This window comes from Coffea eugenioides, chromosome 3 (assembly GCF_003713205.1).
Source record: "Coffea eugenioides isolate CCC68of chromosome 3, Ceug_1.0, whole genome shotgun sequence".
Classification (NCBI taxonomy): domain Eukaryota; kingdom Viridiplantae; phylum Streptophyta; class Magnoliopsida; order Gentianales; family Rubiaceae; genus Coffea; species Coffea eugenioides.
The window spans coordinates 22,209,755-22,229,759 of NC_040037.1; the positions used below are offsets into that span (position 1 = coordinate 22,209,755).

Consider the following 20,005-nt stretch of genomic DNA (forward strand, 5'->3'; position numbering starts at 1 on the left):
ACACATGTTTTCGACTTTGTCCACCCTCATTGTTGAATGTAATTAATCCACATCTCGAGGCTTTCAAAGTTGCCCATGCAATCATAAATTCGTATGATTTCATTGTCTAATATGCATATGTTGCAAGAGTAGAATGCGTAAAAACAAAATTTAAAATGGCTTTAAAAAATTGTTCCAAGAGAATTATAAGTATAAACCATAATGCGATTAATGTTTTGGCCATATATGTAGAAAACAAAAAGGCCAAATAAAAGGGCCAGTATCTAAAAAGACCATGCATTTGGCCTAATCTTGGGTTTTACAATTTGAAAAACAATTTCCAAGTGCATCAATGATTTTTTTTTTCATTTGTTTTGGGTGGAAAATCAAATTAAACATGTCATATGCAGATAAGCTTCATCCCCAAAATAATTTTTGACCTATTTCAACTAGGAAAAGGTGGAAGGATACCGTCTTGGAATCACTGACCACCCTCAGCTTATATACACCATCAGCTATGGAATGAATCCTATTATGTAATATTGTTCATAATCGGCCGCAGATATAAGCCATCTTCTAGTTCTTGACCTAAGATCCACACAGCTAAATACCATCTTTTCTGTTTCTTTCTACTTTCTTGCGTCGAAGAAAAAAAATCCGGGTTTCAGCAAGCAATCGCAGCTTAAAAAGTGACCGAAAGAGTCATGAAAGTGAAGCTAAGGATTCGGGGATATCAAGAACCCGACAACCAAGTTCAAAAAACTGTTCATCAAAGAGTCATGGAGAATACATATGGGGATGGGGTTGCATGGAGGCGAGGTCCAATGCTAGGGAAAGGAAGTTTTGGCTCTGTTTATCTAGCAACTTCAAAGAATCCATCAATCCATTATAGCTGCTTTCCGTTCATGGCTGTGAAATCAGCAGAGGTTTCGGTTTCAAGTTCGCTTCAGAAGGAGAGAGAAGTATTAAGTTATCTCAGTGGCTGTCCGGATATCATTCAGTGCATCGGCGATGAAACAACAATCGACAGCGATGGTAGAATGTTTTACAACTTGCTATTGGAGTATGGTTCTGGTGAGACACTTGCTGATAGGATCAATAAATCGGGCTACAGGGGATTGCCGTTACGTGAGGTAAGGTGTTTTACTAAATCTATTCTTAAAGGATTAAGTTACATTCATGAAGTTGGTTTTGGACATCGTGATTTGAAACCTGAAAATATCTTGCTTGTGCTCAAATCAAGAAAAACAAATACAGGATTTATTGCGAAAATTTGTGATTTTGGGCTTGCTAGAAGAGTTCAGAAGAGTAAGAAGAGGAAACTACAGCGTTACTTTAATGGCACTCCTATGTATCTGTCGCCTGAAGCGATGAGGGATAGTGTGCAAAGAACCCCTTGTGATATCTGGTCACTTGGATGTGTTGTGCTAGAGATGTTAACTGGAAAGCCTGCAAGGGATGAAGGGATGGATGAGGAGAGTTTCATGAACAAGATTGGTAAAGGGGCTGCAGTTCCTAAAAAACCAAGAAATTTGTGCCAAACTGCCAAGAGTTTTCTCAACTGTTGTCTGAAAAGAATGGTTAAGGGTAGACTGTCGGCTAAAACATTGTTACGCCATCCATTCGTGAATGGATTGAGCGATGATGATGATTTTGATTATGATAATGGAGTGCTTGAATAAGAAGATATTGATGATATGGATGAAGATTGCAGCTGTTTATCTGCAGAGGACTGAGCAGACGTCTCCTATCAGTCAGGAGATAATCCAATGCTGATCATTGTTTCACTTGATTGCACGAGGAACAAAGTTGGGGAGTACAGATTCCACCTATAGTCGAGTACGTGAAAGTTGTGTATAGGTAAAAGAATTGTATTGCTCATTGTGACAAGTTCTTGTACGCAACAATTGGAGTACTGGTTACAAACTAAATATAAAGTATAAATATTGTAGATCTGATTTGATCAATTGAATCATCATAACCTGCACATTATAAACACGCAGGTGAATGAAATATTGAAAGGTTTAGTTAATTAATTATATCGACTATTGTTTAGTGCTCAAGGTTTTTCATTTGTCTTGCCCTTAAATCACAGTTTTTGTCTTGTTGAATGTTCATAGTTCATTATACTAGTTCATCTAGCAGTGATTTGAGAATATACCTGTAGGGGCTCTGTTTCAATTTTCAAGAGAAGATGCAGAGGAGGTCAAAAGTGAAGTTTTTCATACACAGTTGCAGGAAGTTTAATTTGTTTTAATCTGAAATAACTATTACTTATTTGGACAAATTACATTTTAGCCCCTTGTGATTTTCACAAAAACCACATAACCCTCCCATGATTCAAAAAGCTATACATAAACCCCCTGTGGTTTGGGTTGAACTGTCAAATAGACGGAAAGCACGAATCGTGATGATTCGTGGGCAAAACGCGCTGGTTGTACTGATAGCAGTCAGAAACATTCCCATATTACCTCTGACAGCTTTAAAGCACCCAATAAAACTTAGATCTTTGGTCTTCATCTCTTTCGAGCTTCCAAACGTAATTTGCAGCTGACTTTCCACTGAATGTTGGTGAAGGCAATACATTTAGTGAAGAAACCAAACCAAGATAGAGAACGAAGGAAATCTCAAAGATAGAGAACGAAGGAAATCTGAAGGTGAGTTATAACATCAAGGTGTAATCTTTTCCTTTTTCTGAAATATAACTTGAATGGATTATTAATTTTTTTCCAATAAACTCTAGATGTCATGCTCAAGCAGTGCTGGTGGAAGTACTGAAGATCTAAGGTACCAATACCTGCATTGTTCATGTGGGAGAAAAGTAGTAGTAAAAATTGTTGCATCCGACAAACCTTCAAAAGGGAAGCTATATTTTGTTTGTGCGACAAGAACTTGTGAATTTTTCTCATGGTGCAATCCAACAAGGAGCATAAGACAAAATTACACTAGTGATTTGAATGTTACAAGGAGAGACATATTTAGTGGAGAATCAAGTATTGATAGTTCAAATTTGGAAGGCTTGCGCATGGATGGTGGTTTATATTTGAGGAAAATGAAAAACGTTGAAGAAAGCTTAGGAGTCATGAAGATTTGCGTGGGTGCTTGTTTTGCTATATTTGTGCTATCATTTCTCGTTTTGATGTTTAAGTGAAAATATTACATCTGAAAGTGCTGTAAATTGTGGCTATGAAAGTGTTGTAAATCTGAACCTGTTTTGTTCAATGAATGAATGAATGAACCTGCTTTGGTAGTCAATCGATATAAATGGGCAAACACGATTTGAAGTTGGTATGAACCTGCTTTGGTACTAACAGCTGAACTTTGGATTCATTTGACAATATAGCTGTCCAGAAGTTCACAAAAATCTGGTAATACATCAACAGGTTTTCACAAAACAAAATAAGGTACCTAAGTAGCTAATCAAAAAGTCCAGCAGCCACCAAGATTCAATAAAAAGTGTAGCAACAACATATTTACAAAAAGTAGAAGCAGACAAATAACTTAGTTGAATTACAAACATGTTTAGCTCTCTTAGCCCTCAAATTTTTGAAACACGTTTAGCTTTCTTAGCCCTCAAATTTTCCAACACACTTGCAACTGTTGGTACAAGTTTTCTGACTCTAGTTGATCTTCTAGTATCCAAAATGGGTTCAATAGCAGAAGCAGCTCTTCTAGTATCCAAAGCAGGTTCAACAGGTTCATCTGTTGATCTTGTAGTATCCAAAACAGGTTCAACAGGTTCATCAGTTGATCTTCTAGTTTCAAAAACTGGTTTAGCAGCAGAAGTTGCACAAGGCTGCATAAATAGATAGATTTAAGTCAGTTAATTGCAGTAATAACCAGCATCATTAATAGTACCTGTGAGACTGAACCCTGTTGTGAGACATATCCAATACTTGTTGCATTTCCAGCAATATCTGTTTCATTTGCTACATCATTCCTTGCATTTCCAGCATTTGGAACATCACTACTTGCATTCCCAGCATCACTAGCTCCAGCAGACACCTATTTTGCACATGGTAACAAAGTAAGTACAGATGACATGATAAATAGAAAAGAGACAGTAACACTGATTACAAATTAACTACTACTACAATTTACCTTATAAAACTTGGACTTTGGATGGATTGGGAATTTACAAGTCCTAGAATTATGTCTTGGCCTAAAACACTTCTTACAGCACAGCAAGTCCTTTTCTTGTAGATGTAGTGCCTCTAACTTCATCAGCTTCTCTTCTTCTCACTTGCTTGGGTCTTCTAGGTTGTTTTCTAATCTTTGGAGGATTCAGCTGTTCAGCTCCTTTTGAATCCCAATACTCTTCAGAGGGCATTGCAGCTATAGTGTAGTTGTAGGTGCTCAAGTATGCTTCTTTGCTATAACAATTATCAACATAGCGTTCAGGCTCTGATTTATCCCTTTGAATGGCAGCGATAGAATGTGACCATGGAATCCCACTTAGTTGCCATGATCCACATGTGCATGTCCTACGACTTATATCAACAACATATCCTCTAGTCCCACAATCCACTTCATACTCAGCATCTCGAGAATAATGAGCTATGCAGAACCTACTATTCAGCTTGTTCTTCTCAAGTCGTTCTTGTATGTTTGGACAAAGGTTCCCTTGATATTTTTGCATGCCTTCCCTTTTCACATTTAGCCTCTGCATCAGTTTTCTTCTTCTCCACTCAAACATGGAGATGATTGTAAACTCTCTTGTTGGAAGTATGTAGTAATTAAACGACTCATTCAAATTATTAACAAGAATATCACTCTTGCATGAGGAGCTGAAATGTGACCTGGACCATAAATGTGCAGGAATCCTATTTAACCAACCAGCTGCATTCATAGCTTCTCCCACCTTTGGATCAGCCCTTTCCAATTTAGCCATTGCTGTCTTAAAGTCACGAATGGTCCCAGCAGACGCAGCTGCCCAAAAGTACTCCTTCAACTCCTTTCCCTTGAACTTGAGATTGAAGTTTTGATATATATGACGAAGGCAGTACCTATGCTCTGATTCAGGAAACACAGCATCAATTGCACTGACTAACCCCTTTTACCTATCAGATATGAATGTCCATGGAGCTCCATTTTCAACACCAAATTCAGTTTTCAACTCCAACAAAAACCATTTCCATGAGTCATATCTCTCGGCTTCCACTACAGCAATTGCAATGGGAAACATGTTATCATTGCCATCCCTACCCAGCAAAACCTATCCACCAAATGGATTTTTTAAAAAGCAACCATCTAATCCAATTATTGGTCGACAACCAGCTAGAAACCCATTCTTCATTGCACTTAAACTCCAGTATATTCTTTCAAACGTCCCAACCTCATTCTCATCCAGTCTAGCCACTTGCAGGACAATATGGCTACCAGGATTTCGGATCAACAAGGTAGCAGCATAATCTCTGATGACATGGTACTGTCTTATATCATCCCCTTGTAGTGTCTCTCTTAGCTCTATAAGCCTGTCTCATGCTTATGTTCACCATAATCTCCCTCCTCACAGTTTTGACAAATCCTTCAATGGAAGAATTTGGTTCATCCTTGAACCTGTCTAAATATGTTTTGCTCAAATATCTTGCATTTGCATGATGGTTGATGTATTCTCTTCCACACACATGCACTCCCTTTATTGATTTGATCTGAAAAGTGCTTTCATTTTGAATTGGGCTTGCCCGTATCTTCCAGGAACAACCCTTTTTGCACATGGCAATAACTTTTGCACTTTCATTTTTTTTGTATTTGAGGGTGTAGCCTTCCCTGACATTCCATTCCACAAGTGCTTCTCTAAAGGCCCGTAAGTTCTTAAATTTATCCCCAACTTTCAACGCAAAATCTGATTTTGTGAACTCAACTGCAGCATTAAAATCTCAACAGCCATTACCTTTCCTATTTCTTTCATCATCTCCCCACATAATGTCAAGCAGTTCTTCATCATCAACAGCAAATTCATTCCACTCTTTATTAGTTTTAGAACTCTCCCCTTCTTCAAATTTGTTCTTATAAGAGCCTGGTGGTTGCAGATCCTCCATTGTATATGTTTGCTTTGCTGTTGCTGGTTCTTCATCTGTGTCTTTTGCCTGCTACTGAATTTTTGTATCATTAGTGTTTGCTCTGTTTGCAAAAATATCCTCATCTTCTGGTCCTTCTAATCCCTCTTTCAACCACTCAGGCTTTTCTAAACTATCAGATGTAGCATCACCGTAATCATCTTCACTTGCTGGCTGTTTTCCAACTTCATCTTTCTTCTCTACAGCTTTTTCATCTTTTTCCTTTGCTGAATTAGCCTCTGCTTTGCTGTGCTTTTTGTTGCCAACTAGCTTGGTAGGTCTTCTCACTGACTTCTTGACTATTTGTTTCCCCTTTCTGTTTGCTAACTTTTTAGGGGCATCTTTATTAGATGCCACATTTTGTACTCCACTATCCTCTCGCATGTCTTGCCTAACAAACTATTTCTTTCATCATTATGACAGCTCACCAAAAGTGGGGCATCAGTGGGGGCACTTTTAACATGACTTTTTTCCCCAACCGAAGCAACGTGACTAGGGATTTCATCACGCAATTCAACATATATGTTGACAACATCTACTCCTTCATGTGCAGTTAACATTAACTCTATTTCTTTATCTCCTTTGATTTCTGCTGCTCCAACATACAACCCACAATTTGGTATTTCAAAATATAGGTTCACATTCGAGGCATCACCATACCTACTATACAATTTACACAACATATCCTTGGACAATTTCCTTGTGTCACAATTTTTAAAAATGGCAACATTGTTACCAGTATAGATAGTTTCTGGTTCCCATATGAATATACCACCAAAATGCAATTTTATAGTAATTCTTTTAGAAGTTGTCATTTTTTTCAAACCTTGCATTACAAATAGTGAAACACATGATAAGAAAAAAAAACACAATCTAATTAAGGAAAGGACATTTAATATGTTACACACTTCAATGAAAAGGACATATAGCATATCGCATACTTCAATGGACCACATGATGGCCAACAAGCTGACAAGCAAAAATTATTCAATGTCCAAATTGCCAAAACTTTATCAGCAGCCAAATCACTCTATATTATTGACAATCAAGCCACCCAAATTTGACCCAAATCTGACACTAATCAACATTTCTCAAACTAACAAAACCATATTCTACCCATGTTTAGTTGAAATTTCAGTGATTTTAGAACTCCCGAATGCAATTTTTTTTACCCTAATCTTAATACATAAGTTCAATTCTAGACGATAAAATACTCTATGTTTAAATATGATAATATAGGTTGTCCCAAAGCAGCAAAATTTTAAATTAATCAATGCTTAAGCATTATAATCACTGATTAAATTTCCAAAATACCGATAGTTTCTATTCAAAATGCTCAAGTGCATCTTATATGCTAAACTGATGTAAACAAACTTACCAGATGCAACAATAGCTTTCGTGAAACTCTTTCGCTGCTATTTTTTGATCTTCAATGGTAGATCTACGGTTTTGATTTTGTGGGTTAAATTTTCTCTCCTTCATTCGGCGGTCATGTTTTTCTCTCTCTTTCTCACGACAAAGACCAGAGCATCTGACTTCATCTGCTTCCTTTTTGTATTTATATTCGGGTAATTTGGACATTTGACGATTCGTGCTTTCCGTCTATTTGACAGTTCAATCCAAACCACAGAGGATTTATGTATAGTTTTTTGAATCATGGGGGGTTATGTGATTTTTGCGAAAACCACAAGGCTAAAATGTAATTTGCCCTACTTATTTCAATCCAGTTTAGTAATACTACAAAAATTCCTTTGCCTTGCAAAGCATAATCTGCACAAGAAACTTGTGAAGTACATCCCTTGCCTTATTTGCTATGGACTCCCCGGCATGAGCGGATTGATGAAGAGAACACACCTCGGTAGGCACTTGATCAATGAGTGCCAACATCTGAAACTCTGTCTTCTCCTTTGGTGGAGTGAAAAGTTCTTTCAGAGATCTTGACCCATTTTGTAGGCATATGATTTGACTGGTGACAGCCATCATTTGATGAGTGCTGCCAGTGAGTTGCACCGGAAACCTTTATGGTAGGAAGCCTTTGACCATTCCTACCGTAGGCAACCCTTCAGAGCATGACACGTATATTTGTAAAATGAAGAGCTCACAGACCGTTATGTTGCAGTGGTAACACTCATGGAGATAAACCAAACTAAACGTATATGGATGCAGCCTTTTTGCCTTCCAATTCCTCTGTTCACTGTGCATTGTTTCCCCACTGCTTTATTACATTTAAAAAATTGTGAAACTATAATTTTCTAATAAAATTAATAATAACATACCAACAATATATACCCATGACATAAATATACTAAGCAATTATAAAAATATTTAGAATTAGATAGTTACTTTAGAAGTTGCTCCCAAACACCGTGCAACTAAATTTTTCATTCAAACTAACGATAGTACGAAAAAAAAACTAATTAACGAAAATACGATCTCGAAAAATTTTTAATTCATAGTCACAATATGTGAATTCGTGATAAATACAAAAAAGTATGGTACTTTGATCATATAATGAAGGAAAACCATAAAAAACAGGCCATTTACGGGAAAAGTTTTCATTAATAAAAATACCAGCTCTTCACGGCTTTCTTATCAGTCCTCCAACGTATGAGCAAAGTGCCAATAATTAAATTAGTAATTTTTTCGATTTATACATAATTAATTTTTTTTTTTTGCATTTTCACAAAAAACAAATGAAAATTTTTTATCAGAAAGCACAAAAGTCAAATTAATTGGTCTAAAAGGGAAAGAATTAGCAGATATGTACAATACTTATATTTCATGTTCAAAATGCTACAGTGCTGTTTTTGAAAAACACCCCCAAAAAATCTAATTCAAACGGAACCAATTTTCATTATTTAAAATATCAAATCTGTGAATGTGTTTTAACTGTTATTTATTGATATCCTAAAGTATCATTTTCCCATCAAATACCAACTCATTAACACCCATTTTTTCATAAATAAATTTATTTATCAGATAAAATAAAAAATATACCCACTTTTCAATAAATAGCTATTTCCAAGAAATAGCTGGTGTTTTATTGAAAAGCGGGTTTATTTTTATTTTATCCAATAAATAAATTTATTTATGGAAAAATGGGTACTCTGTTCATATAATAGAGGAAAGCCATAAAGAGCTGGTGTTTTATGGAAAAATGGGTACTCTGTTTTTATAATAGAGGAAAGCCATAAAGAGCTGGTGTTTTATTGGAAAACAAGTATATTTGTATTTTATCCGATAAATAAATTTGTTTATAAAAAAATGGGTGTTAAAGAGATGGTATTTGATGGAAAAATGATACTTTAGAATACCAATGAATAACAGTTAAAACACATTCACAGATTTGGTATTTTAAATCACAGTCTTCATTATTTAAAATACCAAATCTGTGAATATATTTTAACTGTTATCCATTGGTATTTTAAAATATCATTTTTCATCAAATACCAGCTCTTTAACACGCATTTTCCCATAAACAAATTTATTTATCGGATAAAATAAAAATAAATCCGTTTTCCAATAAAACATCAGCTCTTTATGCCTTTCCTTTATTATAAGAACAGAGTATCCATTTTCTCATAAAACGCCAGCTCTTTATGGCTTTTCTCTATTATAAGAACAGAGTACCCATTTTTCCATAAATAAATTTATTTATCGGATAAAATAAAACTAAACCCGTTTTTTAATAAAACACCAGCTATTTATTGGAAATAGCTATTTATTGGAAAACGGGTAAATTTTTATTTTATCCGATAAATAAATTTATTTATGAAAAAATGGGTGTTAAAGAGCTGGTATTTGATGAAAAAATAATACTTTAGGATACCAATGGATAACAGTTAAAACACATTCACAGATTTAGTATTTTAAATAAGGGAAAATAGTTCAAAATGTCCCTCACATTTTACAAATTAACTTTTTTCGTCCCTTGCTTTTAAAAATATAATTTTACGTCCCTTACAAATTCACATTGGTCAAATTTGATCCCTACTTATGTTCCCGACTAGTTTTTTTATCGGAATTCACCACGTGTCTTGCACATGATGTGACGCCCCCCACTTCTCCCCAGGGCGAACCCAAGGGTATCCGCGGGACGCCTGCCCAGCTCTCGCCAGGACTCAAGACAAATCAAATCGAACTTAACGATACATACCAAATACTACGAGTCAAAATAAAGAAAAGTCGCTTCCTTAACTAAATATTTAAATCTTACATCATGTCCACAAAAGATACATCAAGTTCCAAAATGCAACCATTAAAAGTCGACTACACATTTACAGCCCCGATTCCAATCAAAAGTATAATCTAGTCGGCTTTACCAAAATCTTGCAATCCAACCTGTTAAGGAAAACAAACTAATAGGATGAGCCAATACTCAGTGAGGCCAAGAAAACACACATGCAAACACATAATCCAAGTAGCAACAACAATTACATTGTAGGTAAGGCTATCAAATTCGAATAATTCACATTTCGAATAGGAAAAATAAACAGAAACAATTCAAGGATACTGTAGCTCTCAGGAGCTAAATTCCACGTAGTCGAGTCGAAGTCTTGATCACATCTCACGTTGACACTCCGTCAACCACATAAGTATCAAATCCGTAGATACACCACTTTTCTTCGAATCCCGTCACCGTTACACCCCCTTACCGGGCCCGCTCATCAAAGTTTTTGATAATACTCGAGTATATCATGGCAATACTGCACGAGTAATGCCGAGCAAGATCTCTCCAATAGATCATGCTCTACGAATATCTCATGGTTTGCTAAGCTTATCGACCAAGCCCATGCTGGCTCGATTCGCAAAGTTAGCCAACGAGTTTTGGGCGTCCCCCGAATATGAATACGAATACGAATATAAGTCGATGAGCAACGCTCAAATCGACGATTCCAAATAGGAATCACAAATACGGATCACATATACGAATCACAAGTACAAATCACATCCACATTACCATGTACAAGTTGGATACGAATTCACATAGCAAAATTCGAATATAATTTCATTTGAAAGAGAACGAGTGCGATAAAGTACACCCTCGTCTCAAAATTTCAAATTTACATAACGGATAAGAAACAGATAACCACTTAACAACAAGTTCATGCACTTGACACTCACAGTGATTCAAGTAGCGAGTTCAAATGATGGTTTAGGCGTCTCCCGTGAGATCCTCTGGAAGGTCCTCTTGAGCGCCTGAGCATTTAATAGTGAATTATCATTCACACATCCCAATTATCAAGGAAGATTGTGCACTAGTACAATCTGGGGAAATTTCATGAAAATGAACCTCAATTACTAGTAAATCGAGGTTCAAGTGGAGTTTCTTAATGTACAAGAGCAATCGAGTTTTGTTATCTTGGAAATCAAGCATAAACGTTCAAGTATTATCGAAGGAATAAGGAATACTTGAAAAACTCCATTTCCTTGAAATTCAGAAAATTTCAGTTTTGATACGATATTTTGAAAAAATCGTATCTCAGATTTCACATGTCGAAAATTGGAAAACTTGGTACCGTTGGAAACCTCTTCCAAAGTACTAAAAGTTCTTAGAAGACACTTTTCCATGAATCTAAGTGGAAGGTGTTCAAAAATGAGCTTAAAGTTGCTGTTCCAAATCACCCAGGATTGAGCCGGGGTTGGTTTTTCGCTAACTTTGAAAATTCAGCAGAATTCACTCGTTACAAACCAGCCCTTGAAATTTGTAGCTCAATTAGAGGTGCAAGTAAGGTTTAGGGCAGAACAAGCGGATCGAGAATCGGAGTTTCGAGCCCCAAGATATGGTAGCTCAAAGTTGGATAAATTTCAAGACTGTTAACAAATTTCCAGATTTGGTTCCGACTTTGGACCTTTAGTTAAGTGTCGAAACGGACTTGGATTGATACCAAATTTTGCAGTATAATACTCCTATATGAAGGGTATCTCTCTATCAAATTTCGTGGAAAAATACCTTCGGAAAGGTGGTTAATCAATCAACCAAAGTTTGGAAAAATCCTTAAGGCAATCTGTCCAAATCTAAGGTTTCAAAAACGAGGCAGTCGCCGTATTTTGATCATAACTCCCTCAATTTAATTCAGAATTGGGAATGGTTGATAGTGTTAGAAAATAAATTCACAGGGCTAAAATTTCACAGAAGAAATCGTTTCAAGTTTCAGCATGCAACTAGCTCGAAATTAAGCCTAAAGTTGCAGCATCATCAAATCATTTCGGCAGAACGGAGAAACAGGACAGCCGACTTCAGATGAATGGTGTGGCTCACACACATGAAACCAGAATGTACATTATACACCGTTGGAAACATGGGAACGTCTAGTTTCAAATGCCGCTAACGGCACTTGATTTCGACGTCGGAGTACGGAGTTATGGACGAAATACAAACACTGGTCTGGGTTACGACGAAACCGTTTTCCAGATTACTAGTTTTTGAAATAAATTCGTTTGACCCACCAAAACTCAGTATTTTTCAATGAAAATTTTTACACAACTACTACAACATATAAACAACACAATCAAGCCATTAAATCCTCAAATTTCTGCATTAAAGTGACCGAACAGAGCAGGGGTAAAATGGGAACTTTTTGCTTCAAGAGTTCAATAACGTTTCTGGCAACAATGCACCTTTAATCTACTTCCTTAAGCTCTAATTCAGCAATAAAACCATCATCAAACATCATCACAGCCATCAACCCAAAGTGGGAGTTCATAGAGCCCACATTTAACAATTTTCCAACATCCACAACAATCCATAAGAGATCAAGAGCTAAAAGATATACTAGACTTCCAAAAATCAAAGTTAGAAGGCTAGATTAAGACTTACTCTTAGTTGATGTTTAAGACAGAGATTCGGTCCTTTTGAAGCCTGAAGAAACCGTGAAAGGTCCTCCCCTTTTCAGCTTAATGTGTTGTCCAAGTGTAGAGCTAAGTGTATGTGAAGTTTTGGTTGAATCTATGGAGGTTTGGTTGTGATTTTTGTGAGATTTGTAGAAGGAAATGGTGAAGAGCTGCGGCTGTGCTATCCGTCCATTGCAGTAGCAGAAATGAAATGTGATTCGGATGCCTTTGCGTACAAAAGACGCTTGACGTCTAATATTTTAAGTACGTAAAATTTTAATTGCAACTAGTGCCCTACGCGCGCGTTTTGTGTTCGATTTCTCTCACGTTTGTTGCACTAGTGCACTAAACCTCTAGGACACTTACATTTATATAAATATTATTCATTCTTAATTGTCCCAAAATAATTGTCCAAAGTCCCTCAATTAAGCGCGCACGTGAAACACGTATTTCTAATTTAGGCGCAATAAAAATTGAAACCTTTGAGAAATTCTTATAACGATCTTACCACTAACTATCACTTCAATATTTAAACCTAAAATTGCCTATTTTAGGACCATTGTATATGTCTTAAATTTTTGAGCTTATTGTACTCCTAATTGGCTAAAGTTTTCAGACACGTTTTCACTTTTTCACTAAACAAGCTTCTAAGAAAATAATTTTTGAAACGAGACACTTTAAAAATATAACGAAGCTATAAAACCATATATTTAGGTCTAATAAGGATAGAAAATAATATTCGGGGCAAAAATCCAAATAGATAATTAATTGAGCCAAAATTAGGGGTTTAAAAATAATAATTTTACGAGTCCTCACGTGAATTGAGTATTAATTCCTCAATTAACCTTTCTTAATCTATTATTGATCGTTCTTAATTCTCCAATATTAATACACTCTCGATTCAAATATAGTCTCGAAAAACGTGCACTCGTTGTTCCGAACTAAACGAGTTTTCGAAAAGTGAATTTTTCCAACAAAACGCTTTTAAAAATATAAAAGAGGCGTCGTTCCATATAAATGGATTTTAAATGATCGAAATAAATAATTTGGAGAAAAATGAGTAAATAAATATTTAAACAAACTACTAATATTCGATAAAATAAAATAAAAAAAATTTCGGGTCCTCACACATGATCATATTTTAAGGCAAATTTGTCAAATCAAATTTTATATAATTCGATTCATAATCCCTCATATTTCATAAAATAAATTTTTTCGTCCTTCACATTTTTCAAAATAAATTTTTTCATCTTTTATTGATCATGTATGTGAATAATTTTTTTTAAATCCATGTATATATTTATTTGATTTCACCTGAACAGTATGAATAGCATGTGAAATCAAATAGAGATATATTACACACTATTCGTATTGCTCAAGTGAAATCAAATAGATATATACATGAGTTTAAAAAAATTGTTAGTTTTTCACTTATATTCATTTTCTTTTACTCGAAATTTGAAAATAAAGAAGACATTTAATTCTAAATATTATCGAGTGTTTATATCGAATTAAATTTGGATAGAAAAAATAAACAAAAGAAAAGTATGACAAAAAAAATAAGTGATTGGTACTTTCAAATTTTAACACAATCATAAGGCAAGTAATTCAACTGTTGGTCTTAAAAGTGTCGAGCAGAAATTTCAGATTTAAACTGAAATTCGTTAGTACAACTATAGAATTCGAGTTAAGACCCATTAATTAGATGACCTTATTATACAACTCAATAAATAAATTATTACCAAAAGAGAAATGTCACAAATATTGAATAGGTTCAAATAGTGAAATCATATAAATATATACATGGGTTTCAAACAAAATTATTAGTTTAAAACCCTTATATATATCTATTGAATAGCATGTGTATAACTACGATTAGCATGTTTAGATGAAATCCAATAGAGATAAATTACATGTTATTCATACTATTCAGGTAAAATCAAATAGACATATACGTGGGTTTATAGAAAAAAAGTTATTTGTATACATGATCAATGAGAGATGAAAAAATTCATTTTAAAAAATATGAGGGATGGAAAAATTCATTTTTTGAAATGTGATGAACGAAGCAACTCATTTTGTAAAATGTTAGGGACGAAAAAATTCATTTTGTGAAATGTGAGGGACTATGAATCAGATTATGTAAAAATTTGATTTGATAATTTTGCCCTTAAAAAATGATCACATGCAAGTTACGTGGTGGATTCCGACAAAAACTAGTTGGAAACCTAGGTAGGAACCAAATTTGGTCAATATGAATTTGTAAAGGATGTAAAATTACACTTTTAAAAGTGAGGGACGAAAAAAGTCATCTTGTAAAATGTGATGGACGTTTTGAACAATTTTTCCTTTAAATAATGAAGATTGGTTCCGTTTGAATTTAGATGTTTTTGAGGGTGTTTTTCAAAAACAGCACTGTAGCATTTCAAACGTGAAATACAAGTACTGTACATATCTGCTATTTCTTTCCCTTTTAGACCAATCATTTTGACTTTTGTTCTTTTTTATAAAAAATTTTTATTTGTTTTTTGTTGAAATGCAAAAAAAAATTTTAATTATGTATAAAAAATTACTAATATAATTATTGGCACTTTGCTCATACGTTGGGGGACTGATAAGAAAGCTGTGAAGAGTTGGTATTTTTATTAATGAAAACTTTTCCCGTAAATGGCCTGCTCTTTATGGCTTTTCTTCATTATATGATCAAAGTACCATACTTTTTTTGTATTTATCACGAATTCACATATTGTGACTGTGAATTAAAAATTTTTTGAGATCGTATTTTCATTAATTAGTCTTTTTTTTCGTACTATCGTTAGTTTGAATGAAAAATTTAGTTGCACGGTGTTTGGGAGCAACTTCTAAAGTAACTATATAATCCTAATAATTTTTATAATTGCTTAGTATATTTATGTCATGGGTATATATTGTTGGTATGTTGTTATTAATTTTATTAAATTGTTTGGTATATTAGGTGCAGAAAATTTTAGTTTCATAATTTTTTAAATGTAATAAAGCAGTGGGGAAATAATGCACAGTGAACGGAGGAATTTGAGGGGAAAAAAGGCTGCATCTGGACATGTCTTGTTTGGTTTATTTTCATGCACGTTACCACTGCAACATAACGGTCCGTGAGCTCCTATTTTACAAATACACGTGTCATGCTATGAAGAGTTGGATATGGTAGGAAGGTTCCTACCATAAAGGTATCAGAGTTGCCCCTTGAGAAAAATCTGAGTCTTGAGAAGCCAAATCCTTGAAAACAAAATGACGTGATTGGTTTTGCTTTCTAGGTAACCACTATTCCATAGATATCTGGCCGCCAAAAGCAAATCTATAACATTTGCTAATAAGCTATGCAAATCCATCTTTTCCATCTTCATTATGCTAAGGGTGCAGGTTACCAGGGGAAGCAGCTGGTCTAAAAGCTCAAACTTTTTTTCCACATCCTACAATTTCATCGAGAAATTGGGTAATATATATGCATGATATTCTAGAAATTCCAGAATAATTTCTGCGAATCCTGGAGAAGCAAGATCAATATTTTGCTCCAGATCAGCAGCAAAATGGCCATATCATTTTTTGTATTTTGATCCAATTCTGCATAATAATTCAAACAAGCATGTGCTGCTCGGATAACCACTTCTCCATGATGAGCCAAAATATATCTTCCTTCCGGCCACCATAATGAAAGTAATATATACATCTCTGGAACTGTCTGAGGGCATTCAAATTCTTTATTATAGCTTCCATATGCTTCCCTGGAGAACCAGTGAAATCATGTTCTTCCAAATAAACTCTAGATTCTGTTCCACATGTTTGCAAAACTCACCCCAATTATAGGCTTGACCATTCAACCAGGTGGGTGGAAGTGGCTGAAATGGGTAGCTGGACAAATGGCAGTAAGCTTCCCTGATTTCTGGCTTCAACAGCTCAATCTTTTCATTTAAACGGGCAAATAGATCAAGCAATGGAGTTGGCTCTGATCTGAAGGCCCTTTTCCACAACTTGAAAACTATAGCAGTGTAATCTGAAGATTCTGCAAGTGAGAGATAGTCATAGAAATTGTCAATATAAGCATCAGAAAGGCCTTTCCTGAATGCCTCTACTGCAGCTGCAATTTTGACGACCAAGGAATTTAAAGTCGGTGCAACTTTATGGGCTTCACTCTACCTTTGAGTATAACCAAGAAACATTGATAGAAATCTGAACTCAAATGCAAAAGTCTCCATAGTTTCCACCAGAACTGCATCCTGATTTCTTGATTGCATCTGCTTAGAATTCAAACTTTCATATAAGCCAAGCACAACAAAATCAGATTCAGTCTGTTCACTAGCCATCTCTTCCTATATTTTTCAGCTCACCAACAAACTGTTTTGCAGGAAACCAACAGCCTTTGGGCTTTTGGCCCTTGGTGAGGTGGGAGGTCAAGGGTTCAAACCTTACCTCCTACCAATTGATACAATTATTACCAAATTAATGGTCGATTGAATTAAAAAAATGATAAAACAAGATGACAGAAAATCATCTTTTCCATTTTCTGGGTGCATAATTTATTTTGACATAAATATCAAAACATACATCACCGATCAATCATGATTGGTTGTGTGATGGGAAATCATGTAATGCTTTAGTAAGTTTGTAGCATATTCTAGTACGATGAGCTGTATAATACGTGAACGCACCATCTTTTGTCTGTGTATAACTTGTTCAGCATATCGTTACTATATAAAAAGTACCATGAATCTTGGGACTTTAGAGTGCAAGTAGCTAGAAGCATTATTTTGATTTTACTTTCTGTTATTTCAATTATACCCTTTTTTATTTGTTGTTAAAGCTTCGTATAATCTTAATTATGGGTTAAAGTTTTATTATTGCATCATTTGGCCACCTGACTCCAATTAGGAAAAAGAACCACAAAACTAATAGCACACACGGTATTGCATCCAAGGGAAGACAAAAGGCCACTATGTTGCATCATATCATATTGTTAATTTTTTATGTTGCATCAAATGGATTTTTCATGTACAAAAATTTATGACACCTTTATAATTGAAATAGAAGTATTCAAGTGGAGAAAATACAACAGCAACCCATCATTTTATCATTAATAGCAACTCTTGAAAACAAGAAAAACTGACAAAAACTAAAAATTATTCATAAAATGACATAAAGTGAATAGCAAATGAATTGAGAAGATGAGAATACCATTCCAATGAGACTGCAGTGGAAGACAAACATTTTTACGGGAAGCAATAGAGTAGTGCTTCATTTGTATTGTTTTGAGCAAACCAAGTCTGTCTAGCAAGCCATGCAGAAGCCACCTCCAATGGGTCAAGAAAATAAATGATTAGTCCTTAGTGTGAGCGTAAGCAAAAATTAGTCTTTAGTGTGAGTGTAAGCAAAAATTGATCTTAGTTTTTATGATACCAATATTGCCCTTGACACTAATAAACGGATATATTACAGTGCATTTCCTTAATAATTAATAAGAATTATGCTAAAGCTACAAAGAAACATTTCTTAAATTGTGGTGATTTTGGTGAATTAAACCAAGAAAAGAACAACCAATTCATTACATTTTGTCAATAATTAATATCAATTAGTCCAACAATTACAAGAATGAAAAATATTCCCTTGAGTTATAGTGAATTAAATTGAAAAAAAAGAACAAATTTTATTTATAAATTATAAAAAATATGGTGAATCTTAGTGGTTAATAGTGTAAGCAAAAACCGATATTAACTTTTGTGATCCCATTTCATTGGTGACATGGATTGTTTTTGGGCATGGTTTATTAATGCTACATATCAGAGGGTATGGGTTATGACAGTATCGTGGAAAAGGCCACTGTTGTGGAAGTTTAAATTGAATATTGATACGAGTGCGGTTAATCGGGTGGCGAGGGGAGGTAGGGTGTTACGATGCTCGGAGGGTAGGGTTGCTTTTGTGTTTTATAAAGAGTTTGGGAAGATTGATGTAATGTTTGTGGAGCGGATGGCTTTGTTGGAAGGTTTGGTGATCTGCTTTCACAGGGAGCTGCAAGGAATTATGGTTGAGGTTAATTCTTTGGTGCTGGTACACTTGGTGAAGGCTGGGGTCATTGAGAAATGGCCTCTGGTGAATATTTTGAGAAGGATACGTTAGCTTTTGTAGAAGTTATCGGCTTCCATTGATCATGTTTTTCGAGAAGCTAACAGGGTTGCAGATAGTTTGGCGGGACTAAATGTTCAGGGTAGCCATGTTTTTGAAGCTCATCATTGTTTACCTAGGGTTGTTAAGGGTTTGTTGGCACTAGATGCTAGGGAATGTCCTTTGATTTCATGTGGATATGTCTAGAGTTTTTCGTCAAGGACGGTTGGTCTAAACTTAAGCATTTTGCATTTTGTGTTGATGGAATAAAGTAGGGGGTGGCACCTTTCCCTGAGTTTGGGGTTTTTTGGTCAAAAAAAAAATACACTCTTCTCTATTAATTGGACAAATTGCGCTGCATTTCATCATTGATAAATTATATCAAACATGCTAGCAATTAAAAAATGAAAGATTCCTTACTTTTTTCATTTACCAAAAGAAAGAAGAACAAAATTTTATTTATAAAATTCAAGTTCAGAGGTATTTCAAACATGAAATAAAATATAATAAATTGGTACTATGAGTCTCTTAAAAAGTGCCACAAGTCTTTTATTTTTTGGATACAAGTAAATTAAGACTTAAGAGCACCTTTTTAATATGCGTATATTTGTATTGAATAAAAAAACTTTATTACAAAATATAATAGGAAGTGGAGTACCCAGTAGGCAGTGAGTTTTATGTTGTGAATTTATTTATTTAAATTTTAATAATGAATAAATTTATTGACCTTTATCAATCATATTTGTTAGGCCCGATGACAACCTAAGAAGGGAGTGAATTAGGTTGATTATAAAGTTAATCAAATTATGGGCACTTTTTTGTTCAATATGAAATTTACCCTCTTTTCTAAGTGATCACACAATGAATCAATTAATGAATGAACAAAATCACTTGAGAGAAGTAGAAGATATAAGCAATTTAAAGATCACAAGATAACAATAAGTAAATAAGAAGGGAAGAATTGCAAACCAATTGACTACCAAGCTCCTCTTGAGGAAGAA

At 34.8% G+C, this 20,005-nt stretch overlaps 1 pseudogene; it reads left to right on the top strand.

Annotated features, from left to right (window-relative positions):
- The first annotated feature begins 758 nt into the window (after positions 1-758).
- LOC113766316 lies at positions 759-1,715 on the top strand (annotated as a pseudogene).
- Positions 1,716-20,005: the final 18,290 nt, after the last annotated feature.